Below are 23,846 nucleotides of genomic sequence, written 5' to 3'. Positions count from 1 at the left end.
AAACACTGGACATACTTCTGCAAGGTCTCCCTTGGTTGTTGCTTGATGCATCACAGGTCGTCCGCGGCCGGCGGGCGGTCGCGAGTGCCCAGGAAGTTGGCGACGAAATGCTCGCACATCTCGCCCTAGGAGATCGATCCCGCGGGCAAGTTCAGGAGCCATGAGCATGCGCCATCCTTGAGGGCCATGGGAAACTAGTTCTCCATGACCTTTTCGTCGCCGTTGGCCGCCTTGATGCTTAGCTCGTAGAGCTGCAGGAACTCCACGGGGTCGGGAGTGTCGTCGTAGCGCGAAGGCAGGTCTGGCTTGAACTTGCCGGGCCAAACGACGCTGCGCAGCTCGGAAGTGAAGGCGCGGCATCCTGCTGTGGTGACCGGAGCTTGTTGTGGAGGCGGGGCCTGACCTTGATATCCACACGCTGCCTGCGCAAGCGGCGCGCGGTCTTGGCGCAGTGGTGCCGAGAGTGCAGGGGCATTCTCTCGCGGCCGGGGGACTTCTTGCCAGCTTCCTTCTTCGTGCGCGAGCATTGTCTTGGTGCGAAGGTGGTGGAGGCGCCCCGTGGGCGACGTTGCCCGCCACTGGAGGTGGTCGAGGTAACGAAAGGGACAGTGCGGGAGATCCCCAAGCGGCGCTGACGAGCTCGGCGATGCGGTCGAGCCAGTCGTCGTAGAGGTCGTCGACCGGGCGGTAGCGCAGGAGCTCACGTGCCATGAGCTCCGTGGCCTGCGCGTCCGTGGGCACGCGACGAGTGTGGGACGACGAGACGGCTGGAGTCGGCAACGGGGTGGCGGTCCGTCCGTCCCGCCGCACGGAGGGGTGCAGCGATGAGGCCTGCTGCTTGTTCGCTGGCGGGCCGGTAGCGGCGTTGGCAGCGGGTGATGGAGAACGGCGGGGAGGTCCGCCAACGGGCGCCATCTGAGCGACGCGGGTGACAAGGGCGGCGCGGCGCTCAGCACGGGCCCGTCGAGCATCAGACATGGATGCGATGGAGTAGTGGAATGCAGATCATCGAAAGAAAAGACTTCAGAGCACCTCTACCTGGCGCGCCAAATGTCGGATTACGGGTTCCGGCAAACCCTTGAGGTTCAAACATTGGGGTGCGCACAAAGATCTCTCTCCCCCACGAGCCCACTCTCGCAACGATCTCTAAGCCTAGCTCACCGAATGTCACATCCCTAGTTCTGGTATGACCTATGCTAGCTTTCATGTGTGCATCATGTTTAAATTCCATTTAAATTTGGATGGGGATTTGTGAAACCCTCAGAAATCATTTCTGGAAATAACCCAGATAAAAGTTGCTCCAAAAAGGTCCAAGAAAATGTTCATGTTGCTCTTTGAAAATATTGGTCAGAGGTAAAATTCAAACCAATATTTTTAGGAACTCATATATATTTATTTTGGCCATTTGGGATTAATGCAATAATTATTTGCATTCGGTATATATATGTTATATATATTATATATGTCCAATAATTCTGATTTTTACTGTGGGGCTTTGGAATAATCCAATTAGTTCCTACAATAATTTTTAGAAGAAAATAAAATGATTTAGTATTTTACTAAATCAGAAACAAATGTCAGGAAATAGAAAAGAAAACAAAAATGGAAAATGCTTACCTATGCTCACATGAGGCCTGTCACTGTGCGGCCCAGCAGGCCGGCCCAGCCAGCTGGCGACGCCAGTCGTCCCTGACCTCTCGCCAGGAGGACAGGGCGTGTGCCCGCGGCGTGCACGCACGCGCCCGGCGACCTCCTCTCTGGCTGCTTCATCCCAGCTGCGTCCAGGAGACGCCACGCGCCGCCCCGCACCTCTCCCACTCTCTCTCGTTCCCTCCCCTTCTCTCTCTCGCTCTCTCCTGCGAACGCCCGAGTGCCGCCGTAGCCACCGCTCGCCATTGCTGCGCCCACCGTTACGGCCTCGCCCTCGCTTCGTGCCCAGACGCTCCGCCACGTCCCCGTCTACCTCTCCGTCGAGCCACGCGATGCGGGAAGCCCTGGAGCGCCTCCATCGTCGCCATCTTCTCCTCCGGCCGCCGTGGATCCCCATCGCCGCCCTGCCGTCTCCAGTGCGTCCCCAAGCTCGTCGTCAAGCCCATCGAGTCCGCGGTGAGCCCCGCCACTGTTCTCCCTCTCCGCTTAGTCGCTCGCGCGCCGTAGCATCATTCCCCCGCCATGGCCGTAGCGCCTCGCCGCCGTCCATGTCGTCGTCGTCTCGGCCCACCTCCGCCCAAACCGAGCACCCCATCATGCTCCTGGTGCCACAAGGGTGCCGCAGAGCCCCTCGGGTGGCCTCCCCGTGCCCCGCAGCCCGCTCCCGCCCGTAGCCGTGCTTCGGCCACCGCGGATGACCTCGCCGCGGTCGTCTCCGGCCACCCCACGGCCTCCCGCGTGTGCCACTGGATGCGCGCGAGCCTGGGCATTGCTTAGGTGGTCTCCGCCGCGCGTTTGGTCACCGGAAGGCGATTTACGACGCCCTCCGCCGCGTCTGGCCTCACCGGCGTCGAGTCGCTGGCAGGTTTGACCCGCTGACCGGGGTTTGAACCACCCCCTTGTGTCACTGACGCATGGGCCACCCCTTGACATTTTAGTTAGTATTAGTTTAACACTAATTAACCTAGGTTAGTTAGCTAGTTAGTCGCTGACCAGTGGGCCCAGCGCCCACTAATCCTAATTAGACTAAATAAACCCCTTGTTAACTAACTGAGTCACTGACGTGTGGACCCCACACGTCAGGTTTGACTTGGTCAGCGCCATTGACCTGCTGACGTAAGCATGACGCTGTGCTGACGCAATATATTATTTTCTGGTATTGAAATAAATTAGGAAATTCCAGAAAATGATATAAACTTCAAAAATTCATAGAAATTCAACCATAGCTCGGATTAAAATAAGTTATATATGAAAAATTATCAGAAAAACTCAATCTATCCATCTGTACCAGTTACATGCATGTCAAACCAACTTATACCTACTGTATAAGTGAAACACTAAAATGGCTTATATAAAGAGCTTATTTTGGAGATGCATTTGAATCTTTGGTTCAAATGGATTTCATCCAAATAAAAGCTAGTTGCATTAGCTCAATAAGCATCACATATTCATGCCATGATCATGCATCATATTGTTGCATATGGTTGTGCATTGATTACCGACACCGTTCCTTCTCGATAGGACCTGCTCCGGAGACCGTTTTAGAGTACCTGTCTAAGGAGCAGTGCCTTCCTTGTTGATCTACCAGGCAAGCAAACCGCCTTGTTCATTCCGATATGATCCCACTCTCTCTCTTCTGCTCTCTTTTATTGCATTAGGACAACAACGATTCAACTGCTACTTTATGCTGCGGTAGTTGAACCCATTCCTCTGCATGACCTGTCATTGCCACAGTAAATAGTTAAAACCCACTAGCATGTGTAGGAGTTGATTGAGCCATGTTGTGTTCCTGCCATGCCATGCCTGCTATTGCTTAGAGTTGTGTCAGGTCTGATTCATCGGGAATGAATTGGAGTGGTACGATATGTTCTGGTGTTGAGAGTTAAGTGTGTGAACACGATTTGGTAAAGGTAGCGGTGAGAGGCCATGTAGGAGTACATGGTGGGTTGTATCAATGGAACCGGCCCTAATAACTAAGTTCTGTATATGTTGTCCAATGACTAGCTACTACCACACATTAGGCTCCGGGCGCTCCAAGCTCTCTCGACTTATTAACCAACTTAATCTCTGTCCAGGAGTCGCAAATAGTTTCTGGTGTTTGTAGGTAGTGTTAGTAGTCTACCAAGTGGCACCCGGCCAGGTGGGCTTGGGATAGACTAGGCACAAGTGGCACGGTGTACCAAGCATAGATCCATCCGGTGAGGTAGGATTGGGAACCTGCACACATCGTTTGGGGCCGTGAGCGACACCCCGGCCGGATCTCCTTGCGGATGGAACCCGAATAGGCGATAAACCTGGACTAGAGTCTTGTGTGGTTAGTCAGGTCGTGGCCGACACCCTCGCCAGGCTTCTGCTTGAAGGTTGCCGAGATATATGACGTGTATATGCTAATAAGTGGTCAGAGCGTGTGTGAAGTACACCCCTGCAGGGTTATCATGATCTATTCGAATAGTCGTGTCCTCGGTTATGGACTTCTTGGATGCTTACGTGATACATAGACAACTTAAAGTGGATACTCTAAAATGCTCAAGACAAGTGTGAGTGCTATGGATGGCTTTCTCATAGGAAGACGAGGATGAATCCATAGTAGTGTATTGATGTGGTGATTAGTGGACTCGTGTGCGCTGCCTCACCTCAAAGAAGTTTCTCATTGTCGTAGAACAGGATAGCAACTGAGTCAAATTTGGCTTGCTGCAACTGAACCCCACATTACCTTCTTGATACAAATGCATGTATGATGGGATCTGATGTAAGTCTTGCTGAGTACCTTTGTACTCACGTTTGCTTTATTTATGTTTTGCAGGTGAGACATCTGTCTCACTAGTAGTACCGCTTGGACTTCGACGAGTAGCTTGTTACCTCAGCTACGATCTTGTACCCTTGGGAGGGACCTGTAGATAGTCAGGCCTCTTAGCCTTTTTCTTTTGTAGTTGTCTGTGCTCAGACATGTAATGCTTCCGTTGCTTGAATGCTCTGAATGATGGGTCATGTGACCCCTGTTTGTATTTAATGCTATGTGGCTCTTCTGGGCCTTTATCTATATGAGTTGCGTTATGTTGTGATGCCATGTTGTACAGCACATACTTGCATGTTATGCGTACGTGTGACATGCATTGCTATGTGTGGGATCCGACAATCTAGTTGTTTATCCTTGGCAGCCTCTCTTATGTGGAAATGTAGTCTAGTGCTTCCTTGAGCCATAGTAGTCCGCTACAGCCCGGTTCACTGGAGTCCTGCTAGCCCAGCATTACTGCTCAGGACACTTGATTGGCCGGCATGTGTTTCACTTCATTCCTGTGTCTGTCCCTTCGGGGAAATGTCACACGGTGACATCTGGAGTCCTGCCTAGCCTACTACAGCCCGGGTTCCCCGGAGTCCTGTTAGCCCAGTGCTACAGCCCGGATTCACACACTGCTGACCGACATGGTTGATGTGAATCATGTATGCCTGTCCCCATAGGTTAGTGCCACTTTGGGTTCACGACTAGCCATGCCGGCCCGGGTTCTCTGTCATATGGATGCTAGCGATACAATCATATATGTGAGCCAAAAGGTGCAAACGGTCCCGGGCCAGGGTAAGGCGACACCCGTGGGAATACCGTGCGTGAGGCCGCAAAGTGATATGAGGTGTTACCGGCTAGATCGATGTGACTTGGAATCGGGGTCCCGACAGCTTTGGTATCAGAGCCTGACTGCCTGTAGGATTACCAAGCCAACCTGGTCGAAGTTGAGTCTAGAAATTCTTTAGCTATATAGGGGAATTAATTGTGGAAAGGAACGTAAGGCTCTTTTACTCCTTATACCTCATGCCTTCTGATCTGAGTCATCCTATCTTTCCTACGGGGGTAAGGAACTAGGCTTTCTCTTCCATCTATCAGGAACACGTGTTACTACTCTGTACTCTCTTAGGATTGGTTGATCTGAGTCATATCCCAATTTGAGTACCTCCGGTGTAGTTTGTTTAGTAATATCTCGGAACCTTGAGTGATGATGTTGAGTATGGTGCTACCCCGTCTTTTGCAGAATGTCCCATTTTGAGCATTTTACTGCCGTTATGCTGCCGGAATTATCCTAGGAGTTTAAGAGATAGTATTTTCCTTGTACTATATTCTACATCCTTATGATGATGCTGAATACATCCTTGTTTGCTTGGTTTCATTCTTCAGGATGTTGCTGGTTAACCGAAATTATGTTGCTCGTAGGCGGAACCACGGAGGTGGTAGGGATGAGGATCCTCCCGACTAGCCTTCGTTGGCAAAGTTCATGCTAGAGATTGAGATGAACAAGCGTGAGACCAACCTCTTGTTAGCACGTATAGAGGAGAACACCGCACCTCAGTGCAAAGAGTCAGTGACCATCCATGATTTCATTGGTTTGAAACCACCTACCTTCCGTCATTCCATTGAACCACTCGATGCATATGACTGGCTCTGTAGTAACACACACAAGCTACGTTCCGCGAGCGTAGCTGAAGATGACAAGGTCACCTATGCTACATATCACCTGGAAGGTCCTGCTAGTCTTTGGTGGAAGAACTATGAGGCTATGCTTCCAGCTGGACAGATAACCAGCTGGAGAGATTTCACTGAGGCTTTTCGCGAGCATCACATTCCTGAGGCTCTCATTGACTGCAAGAGAGAAGAGTTCTATAGTTTCACCCCGATTAAGATGGCTGTTGATACTTACAGTAGAGAGTTTGAGAACCTTGCCCGCTATGCTACAGAAGAAGTGTCCACGGACGCCAAGAAGCAGGCTAGGTTCCGGAAGGGTCTCAACCCTAAGTTGCGTCGTGATCTCCACTTGCATCATTGCAATACATTCCAGGCTCTTGTGAACAAGGCCATTAATGCAGAGACAGCTCAACTCACTTACGAGGAGTCTCGTAAGCACACCCGTGATTTGGGTTCTTCCTCCGGTTCTAGTTCTCAGAAGCGCCGGATTTGGGTTCCAAACTCCGCTCTTCCACCCGGTTATACACTGAGGCCTTCTTGTGTGGCACCTCACCCAGTTCAACCGTATCCTACACCCATGCCTATTGGTAGACCACTTGTCATGCGAGTCCATGTCCTACCTCCAAGATTTGTTACAAGTGCGGAGAGCCAGGCCACATTGCCCGTATTTGCACTCAGACCCGTGTTGCTCCACCCCAGCCCGAGAAGTCTATTGGCCGTGGTAGTAACCTATCACACCATATGATCAATGCCAAGTCAGCTTCCACTGAACTTGGACGTGTGCATCACGTCTCAGCTAAAGACGCTCATGATGATCCAGATGTCGTTCTTGGTACACTCCTTGTCAGCTCTCATCCAGCTTCGGTTCTATTCGATACTGGAGCATCTCACTCCTTCATTTCCGAAAGTTATGCCCGCTTGCACGACATGTCATTTTGTGATATGCCCTCCCCACTACTCATTCAAACTCCTGGATCCAAATGGCAAACTTCTAGGATAAGTTATGGCAATGAAATACATGTTGACAGACTTGTATTCCTAGCTTCCTTAATATCTCTTAAGTATTCAGATATTAACATCATCTTGGGTATGGACTGGATGAAAGCTCATTATGCCAAGATTGACTGTTACACCAGGTCTGTTCAGCTCACACACCCATCTGGCAAGATAGTCACTGTCTCCACCAGAATTGCAAAATTCTCTTAATGCCAGCCCTCTTCCAGACCTTGAAGATATCCCGGTAGTCCGTGACTTTCCGGATGTCTTCCCTGAGGAATTGCCAGGTATTCCACCTGACAGGGATGTAGAGTTTGTCATAGATCTTCTCCCAGGAACCGCCCCAATTTATAGGAGACCTTATAAGATGGCACCCTTAGAGCTAGCTGAGCTTAAGAAACAACTTGATGAGTCCTTGCAAAAGGGTTTCATCCATCCTAGTTCTTCTCCTTGGGCTTGCCCCGTTCTCTTCGTCAAGAAGAAGGATGGTACGGACCGGATGGTTGTAGATTATCGCCCCGTTAATTTGGTCACGATAAAGAACAAGTATCCGCTCCCCAGGATCAACGATCTGTATGATCAGCTCGCTGGATCCTCAGTCTTCTCCAAGATGGATTTGAGGTTAGGCTACCACCAAATCAAGATCAGAAACGGGGACATTCCTAAAACGGCTTTTGTCACTCGTTATGGTCAGTATGAGTACACCGTCATGTCCTTTGGTCTAACCAACGCTCCAGCTACATTCTCCCGCTTGATGAACTCGATCTTCATGGAGTACTTAGATAAGTTCGTCGTGGTTTACCTCGATGATATCCTTATTTACTCGAAGAACGAGGAAGAGCATGCCGAACATCTTAGACGTGTGTTAGAAAAACTCAGAGAGCACCGCCTTTATGCCAAGTTCTCCAAGTGCAAATTTTGGTTACCAGAAGTGACCTATCTCGGCCACGTAATCTCTGGTAAGGGCATTGCTGTCAATCCCGAGAGAGTTCAGGCCGTTCCTAATTGGACTCCGGCTGAAACGGTTAAGCAAGTTAGGAGTTTCCTTGGCCTAGCCAGTTATTGTCGCCGCTTCGTTGGGAACTTCTCCAAAGAGGCCAAACCTCTCATGAAACTTCTCAAGAAACATAAAAAGTTTGAGTGGTCCCCACAGTGTGAGTACAGTTTTCAGGAACTGAAAAGACGCCTGACTTCTGCTCCCATACTTGTGCCACCGGATTTCACTAAGGACTTTGTTATCTACTGCGACGCCTCACGACAGGGACTAGGTTGCATCCTTATGCAGGATGGTCATGTGATTGCGTATGCATCTCGACAGTTGCATCCACGTGAGGAGAATTATCCTACACATGATTTAGAGCTTGCAGCCGTAGTCTATGCACTTAAGACATGGCGACATTACCTTCTCGGTAAACGTTGCGAGACTTACACCGACCACCAGAGTCTCAAGTATATCTTCACCCAACCAGATTTGAACCTTAGGCAAAGACGTTGGTTGGAGTTGATCTCAGATTACGACTTAGGAATTACCAACACCCCAGGCAAGGGGAATGTCATGGCTGATGCGCTAAGTCATAAGTCCTATTACAACAATCTTATGTTGCAGCAGGGCCAACCACTTCTCCATGAGGAATTCCGTAAGCTTAACCTTCACATTTCTCCTCATGGATTCCTTTCTACCTTGGTGGCGAAACCTACTCTTGTGGATCAAATCATCTCTGCTCAGAAGCAGGATACGGGAATTTCCTGGATCAAGAGAAACATTAACAAGGGAGTAGGTGGTAGTTTCTCTATAGATGATCGAGGTGTTGTTTTCTTTGAGAATCGCTTGGTGGTTCCCAAGAATCAACATCTACGACAACTAATCCTTAAGGAGGCTCATGAATCTCCTCTCACGATTCATCCCGGTAGTACTAAGATGTATCAGGACCTACGCCAGAGGTTCTGGTGGACTAGGATGAAGAGAGAAATCGCTGAGTTCATTGCCAACTGTGACGTTTGTCGTCGCGTTAAGGCAGAACATCAGAGACCTGCTGGCACCCTTCAGCCTTTAGCTATTCCTGGGTGGAAATGGGATAAAGTTGGTATGTACTTCATCACCGGCTTTCCCAGGACCAAGAGAGGGAATAACGCTATCTTCGTAGTCATTGATCGTCTTTCCAAAGTGGCTCACTTCCTACCCGTTCGAGAGAATATCACTGCTAGTCAGCTCGCTGACTTATATATTTCTCGAATAGTTTCACTTCATGGTGTTCCACTAGAGATCAGTTCAGACCGTGGTAGTCTTTTCACTTCTCATTTCTAGGAGAGTTTCCAAACTGCCATGGGCACCCATCTTTCTTTCAGTACCGCTTTCCACCCTCAATCAAGTGGTCAGGTGGAAAGGGTCAACCAAATCCTCGAAGACATGCTTAGAGCTTGTGTTATCTCATTCGGTATGGATTGGGAGAAGTGTCTTCCCTTCGCCAAGTTTGCTTATAACAATAGCTACAAATCCAGCCTAAAGAAAGCTCCTTTTGAGGTTCTGTATGGACGAAGATGTCGAACACCTCTGAACTGGTCAGAAACCGGTGAAAGACAATTCTTTGGACCGGATATGATCCAGGAGGCAGAAGAGCAAGTTCGCATCATTCGTGAGAATTTGAAAACAGCCCAATCTTGTCAAAAGAGCCAGTATGACCATCGTCATAAGGAAGTGGCTTATGAAGTTGGCGACAAGGCTTACCTTCGGGTTACCCCTTTGAAGGGTACCCATCGTTTTGGTATCAAGGGCAAGTTGGCTCCTCGTTACATTGGCCCTTTTCGCATTCTCGCTAAACGAGGAGAGGTTGCCTACCAGTTGGAACTACCCCCACATCTTTCTCGAGTACATGATGTCTTCCACGTCCCACAAATCAGGCGTTGCTTCTCGAATCCCATCCGCGGAGTGGACCACGAAACGCTTGATCTCCAAGATAACCTCACTTATCGAGAGTACCCCGTCCACATTCTGGATCACGCAGAGCGTGTCACTCGACGTCATAAAATCAAGTTTCTCAAGGTTTAGTGGTCTCATCATTTCGAGAGAGAAGCTACCTGGGAGCGTGAAGATCGTCTTTGACTTGAGTACCCCGCTTTCTTTCCGCCAACTCTTGAATCTCGGGACGAGATTTTTTTCGAGTGGGGGCGAGTTGTCACATCCCTAGTTCTGGTATGACCTAGGCTAGCTTTCATGTGTGCATCATGTTTAAATTCCATTTAAATTTGAAATGGGGATTTGTGAAACCCTCAGAAATCATTTCTAGAAATAACCCAGATAAAAGTTGCTCCAAAAAGGTCCAAGTAAATGTTCATGTTGCTCTTTGAAAATATTGGTCAGAGGTAAAATTCAAACCAATATTTTTAGGAACTCATAAATATTTATTTTGGCCATTTGGAATTAATGCAATAATTATTTGCATTGGATATATATATGTTATATATATTATATATGTCCAATAATTCTCATTTTTACTGTGGGGCTTTGGAATAATCCAATTAGTTCCTACAATAATTTTCAGAAGAAAATAAAATGATTTAGTATTTTACTAAATCAGAAACAAATGTGAGAAAATAGAAAAGAAAACAAAAATGGAAAATGCTTACCTGTGCTCACATGAGGCCTGTCACTGTGCGGCCCAGCAGGCCGGCCCAGCCAGCTGGCGACGCCAGTCGTCCCTGACCTCTCGCCAGGAGGACAGGGCGTGTGCCCGCGGCGCACACGCACGCGCCCGGCGACCTCCTCTTTGGCTGCTTCATCCCAGTTGCGTCCAGGCGACGCCACGCGCTGCCCCGCACCTCTCCCACTCTCTCTCGTTCCCTCCCCTTCTCTCTCTCACTCTCTGCTGCGAACGCCTGAGCGCCGCCATCGCCACCGCTCGCCGTTGCCGCGCCCACCATCACGGCCTCGCCCTCGCTTCATGCCCAGACACTCTGCCACGTCTCCGTCTACCTCTCCGTCGAGCCACGTGACGCAGGAAGCCCTGGAGTGCCTCCATCGTCGCCATCTTCGCCTTCGGCCGCCGTGGATCCCCATCGCCGCCCCGCCGTCTCCAGTGCATACCCAAGCTCGCCGTCAAGCCTGTCGAGTCCGCGGTGAGCCCCGCCACCGTTCCCCCTCTCCGCTTAGTCGCTCACGCGCCATAGCATCGTTCCCCCGCCATGGCCGTAGCGCCTCGCCGCCGTCCATGACGTCGTCGTCTCGGCCCGCCTCTGCCCAAACCGAGCACCCCATCGTGCTCCTGGTGCCACGAGGGTACCGCAGAGCCCCTCGGTTGGCCTTCCCGTGCCCCGCAGCCCGCTCCCGCCCGTAGCCGTGCTCGGGCCGCCGCGGATGACCTCGCCGCGGTCGTCTCCGGCCACCCCACGGCCTCCCGCGTGTCTCACTGGATGCGCGTGAGCCTGGGCATTGCGTAGGTGGTCTCCGCCGCGCGTTTGGTCGCCGGAAGGCGATTTCCGACGCCCTCCGCCACGTCTGGCCTCGCCGGCGTCGAGTCACCGGCAGGTTTGACCCGCTGACCGGGGTTTGAACCTCCCCCTTGTGTCACTGACGCGTGGGCCACCCCCCTGCCGTTTTAGTTAGTATTAGTTTAACACTAATTAACCTAGGTTAGTTAGCTAGTTAGTCACTAACCAGTGGGCCCGGCGCCCACTAATCCTAATTAGACTAAATAAACCCCCTGTTAACTAACTCAGACACTGACGTGTGGACCCCACATGTCAGGTTTGACTTGGGAAGCGCCATTGACCTGCTGACGTAAGCATGACGCTGTGCTGACGCAATATATCATTTTTTGGTATTAAAATAAATTAGGAAATTCTAGAAAATGATATAAACTTCAAAAATTCATAGAAATTCAACCGTAGCTCAGATTAAAATAAGTTATATATGAAAAATTATCAGAAAAATTCAATATATCCATCTGTACTAGTTTCATGCATGTTAAACCAACTTATACCTACTGTATAAGTGAAACACTAAAATGGCTTATATAAAGAGCTTATTTTGGAGATGCATTTGAATCTTTGGTTCAAATGGATTTCATCCAAATAAAAGCTAGTTGCATTAGCTCAATCAGCATCACATATTCATGCCATGATCATGCATCATATTGTTGCATATGGTTGTGTATTGATTACCGACACCGTTCCTTCTCGATAGGTCCTGCTCCATAGACCGTTCCAGAGTTCCTGTCTGAGGAGCAGTGCCTTCCTTGTTGATCTACCAGCCAAGCAAACCCCCTTGTTCATTCCGATATGACCCCACTCTCTTGCTTGTGCTCTCTTTTATTGCATTAGGACAACAACGATTCAACTTCTACTTTATGCTGCAGTAGTTGAACCCATTCCTCTGCATGACCTGTCATTGCCACAGTAAATAGTTAAAACCCACTAGCATGTGTAGGAGTTGATTGAGCCATGTTGTGTTCCTGCCATGCCATGCCTGCTATTGCTTAGAGTTGTGTCAGGTCTGATTCATCGGGAATGAATTGGAGTGGTACGATATGTTCTGGTGTTGAGAGTTAAGTGTGTGAACACGATTTGGTAAAGGTAGCGGTGAGAGGCCATGTAGGAGTACATGGTGGGTTGTATCAATGGAACCGACCCTAAGAACTGAGTTCTGTGTATGTTGTCCAATGACTAGCTACTGCCACACATTAGGCTCCGGGCGCTCCAAGCTCTCTTGACTTATTAACCAACTTGATCTCTGTCCAGGAGTCGCAAATAGTTTCTGGTGTTTGTAGGTAGTGTTAGTAGTCTACCAAGTGGCACCCGGCCAGGTGGGCTTCGGACAGACTAGGCACAAGTGGCACGGTGTACCAAGCGTAGATCCATCCGGTGAGGTGGGCTTGGGAACCCTGCACACATCATTTGGGGCCGTGAGCGACACCCCGGCTAGATCTCCTTGCGGATGGAACCCGAATAGGCGATAAACCTGGACTAGAGTCTTGTGTGGTTAGTCAGGTCGTGGTCGACACCCTCGCCAGGCTTCCGCTTGAAGGTTGCCGAGATACATGACGTGTATATGGTGATAAGTGGTGAGAGCGTGTGTGAAGAAGTACACCCCTGTAGGGTTATCATGATCTATTCGAATAGCCGAGTCCTCGGTTATGGACTTCTTGGATGCTTACGTGGTACATAGAAAACTTAAAGTGGATACTCTAAAATGTTCAAGACAAGTGTGAGTGCTATGGATGGCTTTCTCGTAGGAAGACAAGGATGAATCCATAGTAGTGTATTGATGTGGTGATTAGTGGACTCGTGTGCGCTGCCTCACCTCAAAGAAGTTTCTCATTGTCGTAGAACAGGATAGCCACTGAGTCAAAGCTGGCTTGCTGCAACTAAACCCCACATTACCTTCTTGATACAAATGCATGTATGATAGGATCTGATGTAAGTCTTGCTGAGTACCTTTGTACTCACGTTTGCTTTATTTATGTTTTGCAGGTGAGACATCTGTCTCACTGGTAGTACTGCTTGGACTTCGACGAGTAGCTTGTTACCTCAGCTACGATCTTGTACCCTTGGGAGGGACTTGTAGATAGTCAGGCCTCTTAGCCTTTTTCTTTTGTAGTTGTCTGTGCTCAGACATGTAATGCTTCCGTTGCTTGTATGCTCTGAATGATGGGTCATGTGACCCCTGTTTGTATTTAATGCTATGTGGCTCTTCTGGGCCTTTATCTATATGAGTTGCGTTATGTTGTGATGCCATGTTGTACAGCACATACTTGCATGTTATGCGTACGTGTGACGTGCATTGCTATGTGTGGGATCCGACAATCTAGTTGTTTATCCTTGGCAGCCTCTCTTATGGGGAAATGTAGTCTAGTGCTTCCTTGAGCCATAGTAGTCCGCTACAGCCCGGTTCACCGGAGTCCTGCTAGCCCAACACTACTGCTCAGGACACTTGACTGGCCGGCATGTGTTTCACTTCGTTTTTGTGTCTGTCCCTTCGGGGAAATGTCACGCGGTGACATCCGGAGTCCTGCCTAGACTGCTACAGCCCAGGTTCCCCGGAGTCCTGTTAGCCCAGTGCTACAGCCCGGATTCACACGCTACTGACCGACATGCTTGATGTGAATCATGTATGCCTGTCCCCATAGGTTAGTGCCGCTTTGGGTTCACGACTAGCCATGTCGGACCGGGTTCTCTGTCATATGGATGCTAGCGACACAATCATATACGTGAGCCAAAAGGCGCAAACGTTCCTGGGCCAGGGTAAGGCGACACCCATGGGAATACCATGCGTGAGGCCGCAAAGTGATATGAGGTGTTACCGGGTAGATCGATGTGACTTGGAATCGGGGTCCCGACACCGAGCCCGAAGAACAAGGGACACAAGGATTTATACTGGTTCGGGCCACCATTGTGGTGTAATACCCTACTCCGGTGTGGTGTGGTGGATTGCCTTGTAGGCTGAGGATGAACAAGTACAAGGGATGAACAGCCTCCTAAGGAGAGGTGTTCTTGAGCTCGATGAGCTTTTGTGTGTGTGTGTGTGGATGGTCTGGATCCTCTCACATGAGACGCCCTGACTACGGTGGTGGCTAGCCCTATTTATAGAGGCCCTAGCCATATTTATAAAAAGTAGCTTGAAGCTATGTCAAGATTAATTCAAACTTATTATTGAAAGTTACCATGTGATGGCTCTCTTTGAGAAGATCAAGATGGATATGAAGATGGTCTAAAACAGAGCTCGGATGCAAAAGTTATGACAAGTTCAGAGATGCTCATGTTGACACCACATTAAAGAATGGCTTGAAATCCAATTAAGATGGCCTCGGATCGAAAAAGTTTCAACATGAAAGTTGTGTGTCTCGTTGAAGCGGTTGATTTCGATATAAAAATCATCTAAATCCAAGGTTATATGCAAAAGTTAGAGCCGAATATGTGCGGCTGCATGAGGATGGCCGGACACTCCGGGGATAACCATCCAGGTTTTGGATTTTTCTGAGGATGACCGGACACTCCGGGGATGTTCATCCGGGTATTGGATTTCTCTGTCGACTTCGGAAAACAGCCGAAAACCCCCTCAAGATGGCCTCTGGTCAAAAAATATTCAACATGAAAGTTGTTCATCTCGTCGAAACGGTCAAGATTGCTTTTGGGCTTGTTTTCTTCTGAGGTCGTTTACTGCCACAAACGTGACCCGCAAGGTTCAACTAGGATGTAAACCGAACAGTTTTGGAAAGTTTAGATTTTGAGTTGGACCCAAACTAGGGTTTTGAACATTAATTCTAACCTTTCCTTGCACGGGAAGTCCATCCGCCTCTTATATACCTAAGGGGTGATGGCCGATTGAACAACAGATAATTCAACATATCATCTACCATTTTTTTACCTTTACTTTCTTATCTCTCCCTTGTTCTTCTTCTTCTCGTTCTTCATTCGTCCTTCATTTGCAGGGTAGTGAACCTCGAGGCCCTAGGGGCGATCAGGTCGACCTATGGCAGCTCATAGCCACCGCATGCCCTGACAGGGTCCCTCCCGGGTGTGTGAGGTTTCGGGTCTATGAAAGCGCCCGCCGGATTGCCTACTCACTGCGCTTCCGGACGGGTCTCCTTCGACATGAGCTGCGGTGCATCACCCCCGGTGTCGAGGGTACATAGTGACGTGTTCATGTGCGAACACACTTTTTGGCGAATCCGCTGGGGACGAAGCTTTGAACGGTCTCCAGCCCGTTCTTGCTACATAGAGATCGTCATCTAGGGTTTGCAATCTACAAATGTAATATGAATACCCAATTCCCTACTATAGATGCAAATAATTCATATGGTGTTACTAGATCATTCAATGAGTATACTCTATCGGCCAGCCCTAGTTTTTTCAATCATGCATCTAACTACGTGCAAAGGCCGATTCAAAGTAATTTACATGCTTTAACTTCTTATGATACTAGTAACATGCACCATATGTATCCCAACTCTCATGCTTGGGCAACCCCACAAATCGTTATGCCAATGAACAACATGGTGAGTGCGGTTAATAAATTTAAAACACCTCATGTTAAAATTTCCAATGCCATGCAAGACAGTGTTTCACCCTTTCATTCATCGGCAACTAATGTGCAATATACTAATCCAACCATGCCGATGAATGAGAGAATTGCCCGTGCTACTACTAGCTATTCGGCCAGTTACTCTCAACCATCATATGCTACACCTCATGTTTAGTAAATTTTTGGCACCGTATACAACTATAGATGCTCATTATTCGTCTCTACACCTTCATGGTCGTAGCTGAATAAGTGAAAATTTTCCAAGAGTGCACATGTGTAACGCCCCGGGTCCGATGCGCCAGGTGTCTTCCAGTTATTCGTTGTCGTTGCCATGTCATTCGCTTGCGTGTTGCACTTTGCCATGTCATCATGTGCATTTCATCTGCATGTTTTTCAAAACTTGCATCCGACCGGGTCTCCCAGTTCTCTCTGTTGTCCGTTTCGGCATCTGACACTCTCACATGCACCTGATGCACCTTCCAGACCTTGTTTCGTGGGCGGGAGAAAAACGTTCTCGGAATGGGCCAACATTTGTCGAGTGGCCTTGGTATATCACCGGTAGACCGCCTATCAAATTTCATTCCATTTGGAGGTCGTTTGATGCCTCAATGGTTAACCGTGTAACCGCGAAACCCCTCTCTCTTTGCAGCCCAGCACCCTTCCATAACAGCCCACTAGCCCATCTAAACCCCCTCTATGCTCTCCGCCGTTGGATCACGATCGTGTAGGCGAAAACCACTCCTCAATAGGCCTCTCCTAGCTCCCTCTACAATAGGCACCTCCCCCTCCAATTTCGGATCCAAACCCTAGCCTCTTCCTTCTCCGCGCGTCGGACATGTCCACTCTACCGCCGGACATGTCCAGCCACCGCCCCGCAGCCAACCACATCACGACACGTCACCCCGCTGCCGTCTCCACTGCCTGGGCCCGCGAGGCCCATCTGCGGCCCTCCTGGCCCGGGTCGCGCGTCGCAGCCTCCCGCGGGCGCCCGAGGGACACTGCTCGCTGGCGACCTCCGCTGCCGCCTGATCAACACCGTCGTCACCACCCCTTTCGTCACCGACCGCGCCCCGTGCCAGCGCCTCCACTGCACGTCACCCCTGCGCGCCCCGCTCCTCGCCTCCATCACCGCCCCTGCGCGCCTCGCCGCCCGTCACCGGAGCGAGCGCCGCCGCCGCCTTGCCGCTTCCCCTCGCCGCCGCCTCCTTCACCATCGTCGTCCAGCCCCCTCCGGTGCCTTCGCCGATCTCCCTCAATGCTGCACCCTGAGAAGCTAGCCGTTGTTGCCAGTCTCCACCACCGTCGCCCGCATTGACCCTCGTCCGGTCCAATTGGACCGAACCGCCCAAACTGCCGAGGCCAGCCGGTTCATGTGGATCGGGCGAACCAGACCGGCCTCCTCGAACCGCAAACTTCCTCGAGCCGGCCCACGGGCCCAATGTGAGCATCCCCCTCCAATCCCTCACCCTGTGTGTCATTTAGTTATCTAACGCTCATTCCGAACTTGGTCATTTTCGTCTAAGTCCCTGAGAGCCAGCATCATATTGCATACTCGTGAGGCTCATAACTCTGCGCATGTGTGTCCGTATGATATGATCTTGATATGTGCTTGTTCATCTCTTGATGCTCTACATGGTGGTATCTTTTGCATGCATGTTACTATTTATATTGATGCCTTAATCATAGTTGCAAAAATGCTAAATGATATAACCTGTTGAAAACTGTTATAGCTTGCTGATTTGTCTTTTTCATACATTTTGTGTGTTTAGCTTTTGAGCATCATGTCAACATGTTTTAGGAGCATCTTCATGCCATCTTTACAGTGGTGCAATTCATGTATTTTTATGTGCCCTGTGTGACTAGCACAAGCTTGCAAAGTGTGCTATTTGATGCTTGTTGTTTTCTAAGACTTAGTGATTTTCGCTAAGTCTCTAACTGTTACATTATGTTGCCATGTTAACTTGATGCTACCATCAATTCCATGCATAATCTAGAGATTCCTAGTTGACATGTTTTGATGTCCGTGTTATGCTCTATCATGCCATGCCATTTGATGCCTCATATATGTCCTGTAGCATATGTTTTCATCGCCATGAACATGCCTAAATGATGTTCCAGTTTTCTGTTAACTTCATGATTCCATGTTGTGAGCTTGTTATTAATTAATCTATGCCTTTCTTGGAGATGCTCCAATTGCATCAATTGACGTATGCTATGAGTACTTTGTCCACATGCCAAGTTTGATAATTTTAGACTTCATATGAGCTCTGTTCCAAGCTTGCAAATATGCTACGCTGATGTTGTTGTTTTACACTTGCTGAAACTGTTACAACATTCAAACTTGTCTTGATGGTTCCCACTAGTGCATGAGCCATGCGTATATGATGCCTTGATGTTATTTGATCTTTTTTATGTGTACTTTCATGCCATTCCCTTGGTTGTCAAATAACTTGTTGTAGTTTGTCTCTTTCTTGCTCTCAAGTTGCCATCATGCTAAATCTGTCATCCTGTTAACAGCATGTTCCATTTTGTAAGAATCATAGTAATTACTCCATGCATCATATGGGCTTGTGCCCATGGACTAAGTTGAAGTATATCATGTCTACTATATGCCCATGTCTTTTTCATGATTACTAAAGTTGATATGCCTGCTCTTATGTGCCTCCAAAGTCAGCATCATAATGTTATTGTTTTGCATTGCCAGATTTCCTCGAAGTCTAAAAATCAGCTTATATCATGTTTGTGTATTTTCTTGATGATTCCCATGAACCTGTTGCTCGTATGGTTATGCCATGTTGTGTGTTTTGAGCTCCATGATATGTACTAGAATGCCATGCTTTTGCTTTCCATGTTCTTGCACTGTAGCTTAATTATTTCTTGCCTCCAACATGCCATCGTATAAACTCTGCTCATGCATATGCTCTGTTATCAAATTGCTTTTTTGCATTGATCATCTTGGATTAATCTTGATGCCTATGAACCTGAACCTTAATGCTATTTGAAGCATGTTGTCTATAGTTGGAGTGCATATCAAGTTTGTGTCCATATGTTTCATGTAGCATTTGTTACCTTGGTTGTAAAGTGCTTAGTTGCTGTTTTGGGCAGATTGTGTTTGAAACTTGTGTTGAGTGTATGTGTAGAACCGTTGCTCCGTTTGGAGCATGCTCTACATAGAACTTGCTTGGTTTGTATGTAGTTTCATGTTACCTTGTTGCATCCTTGTTTTGGAGTGTTCGTGATGTTGTTTTGCTCGCTTTTGCATCAATGCCATGTTTAACTTGTTTTGCTCATATCTTCTAGGTCATATCTCCGAATTATATGAACTTTATATGTAACTTGACTAGAAAACCGTGGATTCGTTCACTTGTTGTTTAACAACTTCAACATTGTGTTTTAATCAGATCAGGACCAATTTCAAAATTTGCATATGAGGACTTACCGGAATTGATATATGTTGTTCCCGGCCTCATTTAAACTTGATTTGATGTGTTGTTCTGGTCTGCATCATCTCTTGCCATGAGTAGCATCATGTAGCCTTGTCATGCATCCTACTTGGTTGAGCATCATGTCATGATATGTGTTGTGTGTTTACTGTGTTGTTTGCTTCTTTCTGGTTGTGCCCCTTCTCGATAGTTCCTGTTTTGTGGCGATTGTGTGGATTCGTTCGACTATGTGGGATCGTCTTCTTCATGGACTCATTCTTCTTCCTAGCGGGATTTCAGGCAAGATGACCGTCACCTTGGATCTCACTACTATCTTTGCTATGCTAGTTGTCTCGATGCTATCACTATGTTGCGCTACCTACCACTTGTTTATCAAGCCTCCCAAATTGCCATGATAGCCTCCAACCTTTTCACCCTTCCTACCAAACCATTGTTTGGCTATGTTACTGCTTTGCTCAGCCCATCTTATAGCGTTACTAGTTGCGGGTTGTTCCATGTTGGGACATGGATATCATAGGATATCACAATATCTCTTATTTAATTAATGCATCTATATACTTGGTGAAGGGTGGAAGGCTCGGCCTTTTGCCTGGTGTTTTGTTTCACTCTTGCCGCCCTAGTTTCCGTCATACCGGTGTTATGTTCCTTGATTTTGCATCCCTAACACGGTGAGGGTTTATGGGCCCCTCTTGACAGTCCGCTTTGAATAAAACTCTTCTAGCAAGGCCCAACATTGGATTTACCATTTGCCTAATAACAACTAAAACTTGCATAGGGACTTGCCGGCCCCCGAGGTCCCTTAATCAACCCTCGGGCCAGTGCTCCACATGAGTGTTGGTCCACCTACCTAGCAGTCGGCAGTGCCGCCTTGGGGCAACTCGAGGTATTTGTCTATCGTCCACTTAGCATAGACAGTGTTGTCCTGAGAACGAGATACATGCAGCTCCTATCGGGGTATCGACACACCGGGTGGTCTTGCTAGACTTGTTTTACCATTGTCGAAATGTCTTGTGCATCGGGATTCCGAGTCTGATCGGAGGGTCCCGCGATGGAGGATTGTCTTTGCGGATCGTGAGCTTGTCATGGGCTAAGTTGGGATAGCCCTGTAGGGTTTAAACTTTCGAGAGCCGTGCCCGCAGTTATGTGGCGGATGGGAATTTGTTAATATCCGGTTGTAGAGTACTTGAAGTAAACTCAATTAAAATACACCAACCGCGTGCGTAACCGTGACTGTCTCTTTTCGGAGAAGTTTGAGAGGAGAAAACGGTTGGGTTATGTTTGAACATAAGTAGTTCATGATCACTTATTAATCATTACTAGTTTGCAACTATTGCGTAGTTTCTCATGTTACTCCGGTATACGTAAGTTAGCCATCATACTATGTTTAGTCGCTTGTTGCAACCTCACCACTTATCCATTTTCATACCCATTAAGCTTTGCTAGTCTTGATACCCATGGTAATGGGATTGCTGAGTCCTCGTGGCTCACAGTTTACTACACCAACAGTTGCAGACACAGGTAATGCGATGATCATGACGTGAGAGTGATGTTTACTTGTCTTGGAGTTCTTCTTCTTCGTCGTCGATCTTGGGTTAGGTTGCTGGTCGGCAGCCTGGGCTAGCAGGGTGGATGTCGTTTGAGTTTTTGTTTGTGTTTCATCACTAGTTGGATGTTGTTCTCATGTATGATGTTGATGTATTCATGTGGCATTTGTATGCCTTGTATGTATCCCCAACTATTATGTTATGGTACGATGTAATGATATCCACCTTTCAAAAGTGTGTCAATATGCGGTTCTATCCTTGGTGGGACCCTCGACTTCCTTTAGGATAGAGTCGCATATTGGGCGTGACAACATGCCATTATCTAATATTGTACCATATAATGCCTCCTCTACGCAATTGCATAATTTCAGCAACACCTCATGGCCGAAAGAATCTAAAAGTATTGTGGAGCAATCCCTTACAAAATGGGAAGTGACTAAATTAAAAAGGGATATTGATAGAGGTGAAGGTGTCTGGATGTTTCGATGAGAGAGATATCATTTTCTGTGGGAGTCGACTTTGACGATCCGACTACAAACGTGCGAAGACGTTGCGCCTTACCAACCGCTAAACCAACTTCCGAGGGTTATTGACCACGCCAGAGCACGATCAACCTGACCACGAGGGTCTATTTCCTACGAGCAAACAAAGAACAAGCAAGAAAATGAGATTGCAATCTGGATATTGTCAATAAAAGATGATATCTTTATTGATCAAGGTGGGGTTCTGTGACGTCTTGGTCTGGTCGTTGGACACAAACGAAATACGTGAAGTTACAGCTATGGCGAACTTTTAATCTAAACAAAACCCAAAATCTAAGCGACGCCCTAAGGGCTGTATATATGGAGGAAGAGGGGGGGAATTTCGTGGCCCCTGGAGGAGGGGTCCGAAACCAACCCTAACTCTTGTTTCCCCACACATACGGACTCCAAAAACAGCATATAGTTAAGTATTTCGAAAATACATGGGCCTGGCCAAATATTAAGGTGACGCAGCACCTAGAATAGCCTCTAGACGAAATTTATGAAGTGGCATCTTGTATATTTCGTCCAAGGCTTCATGCACTCCTTATGGTGGCTTCAAAGTCCTGAAATCATCACTTGTAACTCCGTTCTTGATCCTCTTGCGCATGCCATTATATCCATGCTTGAACTTGCTCCAAGGTTCATCTTTCTTGTCCAAACTAGGCCCTTAATTTGTAAGCAAAACAAATGTATCCAATTTAGGCAGCATCATATTCTCATGAACATTAGAACCGTTACCAAGAAATGAAAGTACCTGATAATTCAATTGGCGTGCGCGAGCTCTAGTAATTGGTCCAGTATGTATAGCAGCAGGGGCTGTGGGTGTAACAATGGTATTGATGTCTTCATCATCCTCCCCTTCTTGAAATGAAGTCGTCCTCGATCAAAGCTCATCCTCCTCACCCAAATAAGGCTTCAAATCTGCAATGTTAAAAGTGGGACTAACCCCAAAATCTGCTGGCAGCTCAAGTTTATTTGCGCAAATTAGGCAATCTATCCTTACGCAAATGTAACCAAACAAGATCTCCGGTTGCAAACACAACATGTTTTCTACCCTTATCTCCAGCAAGTTTATATTTAGCATTCATACGCTCAATGTTTTCCTTAGTTAACTCATGCATTTTTAAAATCAATTCAGCATGTTCTTTAGCATCAAAATTAACCTTCTCCGAAGATGGAAGAGGCAACAAATCAATAGGTGCACGAGGTAGGAAACCATACACAATTTCAAAAGGGCACATCTTAGTAGTAGAATGCAATGAACGATTATAAGCAAATTCAATATGAGGCAAACATTCTTCCCACATTTTCTTATTATTCTTCAAAACAGCCCTAAGCATAGTAGACAATGTTCTATTGACTACTTCAGTTTGGGGATGACAAGTAGTACTAAAAAGCAGTTTGGTCCCCAACTTAGCCCGTAAACATCTCCAAAAGTGGCTAAGGAATTTAGTATCATGATCTCAAACAATAGTATTTGGCACACCATGCAAGCGAATAATTTCACGAAAGAACAAATCAGCAACATTAATAGCATCATCGCTTTTATGACATGGTATAAAGTGTGCCATTTTCGAGAACCTATCCATGACAACAAATATGTTATCCCTCCCCTTCTTTGTTCGAGGTAAACCTAAAACAAAGTCCATAGATATATCCTCCCAAGGAACACTAGGTACAGGCAAAGGCATATATAAACCATGAGGATTGAGTCGTGACTTAGCTTTTTGACATGTAGTGCAGCGAGCAACCAAATTCTCAACATCCCGTCTCATCTTTGGCCAAAAGAAATGTGTAGCAAGTATATCCTCTGTCTTCCTGACGCCAAAGTGTCCCATTAATCCTCCTCCATGCACCTCCTGCAACAACAAAAGACGAACGGAGCTAGCTGGAATGCATAGCATGTTAGCACGAAACACAAATCCATCGTTAAGAACGAACTTGTTCCAAGTTCTCCCTTCCTTACAATTCTGCAATACATCTTTAAATTCAGCATCATGCACATATTGATCTTTGATGGTCTCCAAACCAAATATTTTAAAGTCAAGTTGTGAAAGCATAGTATAACGACGAGACAATGCATCAGCAATAACATTTTCTTTACCCTTCTTGTGTTTAATGACATAAGGGAAAGTCTCAATGAATTCAACCCATTTAGCATGTCTACGATTCAGTTTTGCTTGACTTTTAATGTGTTTCAAAGATTCATGATCAGAATGTATA

Source organism: Triticum urartu, chromosome 3A (assembly GCF_056163025.1).
Source record: "Triticum urartu cultivar PI428250 chromosome 3A, HENAU_Tu73, whole genome shotgun sequence".
Taxonomy (NCBI): Eukaryota; Viridiplantae; Streptophyta; class Magnoliopsida; order Poales; family Poaceae; genus Triticum; species Triticum urartu.
This window is presented reverse-complemented; position numbering follows the sequence as displayed.